This window comes from Bison bison, unplaced genomic scaffold (genome assembly GCF_000754665.1).
Source record: "Bison bison bison isolate TAMUID 2011002044 unplaced genomic scaffold, Bison_UMD1.0 scf7180017864365, whole genome shotgun sequence".
NCBI lineage: Eukaryota > Metazoa > Chordata > Mammalia > Artiodactyla > Bovidae > Bison > Bison bison.
In genome coordinates this window covers 1173974-1176019 of record NW_011494937.1, presented here as the reverse complement: position 1 = coordinate 1176019, position 2046 = coordinate 1173974, and the positions used below count along the sequence as shown (strand labels likewise).

General features: G+C 62.0%; 1 protein-coding gene across 1 annotated transcript in view; it reads right to left on the bottom strand.

Annotated features, from left to right (window-relative positions):
• LPHN1 (latrophilin 1) overlaps nt 1-2046 on the bottom strand; it is a 49874-nt gene that overhangs the window by 13671 nt on the left and 34157 nt on the right. The window lies entirely within an intron of this gene.

Below are 2046 nucleotides of genomic sequence, written 5' to 3'. Positions count from 1 at the left end.
GGCAAGGGAGAGGGAGAGAGAGAGGCGAGTTGGTCACATGGCCAGCGGGGGGAGCCAGGCTGTCCCCTCCTGCTGCTGCAGTCACGGTTGCTTGGTAGGGCTGGTGATGGGAAGGGGGTTTCTGGGCTGGGACCCCTGCCCCGCCCAGCTGCCCCTCTCCCTGGAGATGTCAACCCTGGAGGCCATTAAGAGCAGGGTTAGTGGTGGGGGGGTAGGGAGGAGGTGCCCCTCTTTCCTTCCCTGGCTGCTAGAGACCCCACAGGCTGGGGATAAGGGGTTTGGCAAGAGCCATCCGAGAGTCAGTCTCATGTGCCTTTAGTGGGGGATGGAGAGATTTCCTCATTGGAGCCACTGGTGGCTTTGAGGTGCCAGGGACTCAGGGCCCTGTCCCTTTGCCATCATTTGCGCCCCTATGGAAGAGCTAGGGTCAAGGGTCCCATCTTTCACCAACCACACCAGGACACAGATAGATATATATATATATATATACACGTTTTTTTAAAAAACTCCATTTTCTTCCTCCTGCAAAAACTGCAAGGTAGAGTAATGTTTCCGTACCCACTGTGGGTGGGTGTCAGGAGCGCACTCCTATTCCAGGGTGAGAGAGGCACCCAAGGTTCCTGACGCAGCCTGTGACAACCCCCCACCCAGCACCCAGGAAATCAGGAGCTGGGGAAGAGTTTTCGGAAAAGTCCGGCCCCTCCTGAGGGGTGCCCAGCCCTGCCCCCAGCCGGCAGGGTCTCTCATGGGGTTTATCGAGCAGCAGACACTGATACTGGTGCACAGGGGTGGTGGGGCGAGGGCAGAGAGGGAGGGGACTCCCGGGAGAGTTGGGTAGGGGGGAGGAGAGCTGTGTGGAGGGAAGAGAGACAAGTGGTGGTGTGGGGGCGCTCGGCGAGGTCCTGGCTCCAAGGGAGGCACGCCGGAGAGCACCTGGGAAGAAAGAGTTAGTGCTGGCGAGGAGAGAGGGGGGTGAGCAGAGAATTCACTCCAAGGCCCAGGCCCGACTGAGGGTCCCTTGGGGGGGCAGTCCCAGGTCCAGCTCAGAGGGGGCCAGGGAGGGAACCAGGTGCTAGGATAAAGACCCAGCCCGCCCCCGACAGGCCCCCCACCTCCCCTTCCCCGACCCGATTTACCTGCAACCATCCCCGGCTCGGGAGGAGGGACCAAGGCAGCGCTGATGTCAGAAAGGTGGGGGGCCCGCCCACCCCCCCATTCCCTGAAAAGGAGGAAAACCTCAACTGCATCTCGTTGGCCACCAACGGCCTGCCCACCCTTGCCCAGTCACGACCCAGCGCCACCGACTCCTGGACTCCCCCTACTGGCCCGGTGGGAGTCTGGGCTTGCACAAACAGTGTGGCCAGGCTCCCCTCCTTCTCCCACAGTGGCGAGGTCCCTCCAACCAGGATGGCTGGGGGCCTCCCTCTCGGCGCCGCCCGACTAGCAGAACCTGAGGACCGGCCGGGGTGAGAGTTTGTAGTGAATTCTCTGCTCCTGCTTGGCCTGTCACCAAAGCAGCCGGCCCGAGGGGACAAGAGAGGGCTGGGACTTGGTGCTGGCTTGGGGAGGGGTGTGGCCCCAGTGGCTAGAGGGCCTTGGCCAGGAACCATTCCTCATTCCAATTCCAGCCCCATTCTTCAGCAGGGTTAGGTGGGTGGCTGGGGATTCCAGCCCGCCCGCCACAGTGTCAGGGACTTTCTGATCCAGGGGTCTTGGGTCACAAAGCAGCCAGGTGCATGCCCTGCTTTAGGAGGGGGAGGGAAGCCTGGGGCTCCAGCGCTGTGTTCCCAGTGCCCTGAGGGGTTAGCCTGCACCTTCTGTCCAGCCCACTGGCCTCTGCCCTTTTCTCCTGTGCCTGGGTCTTCCCTCTCCCCAAGCCAGGCCCCCCAGCCAGCTTTGTGACGCCTGACAGATGTGTTTGTATGTGTGTGTGTGTGGGGGGGTGGTGGGCAGTGGGAGGTCTCAGAGCCCGGCCTGGTGGGCAGGGCATGGAGAAGGAAAACGTGGTTAGAGGTTACCCTGGGGGAAGGGGGAGAAGATGAGGAA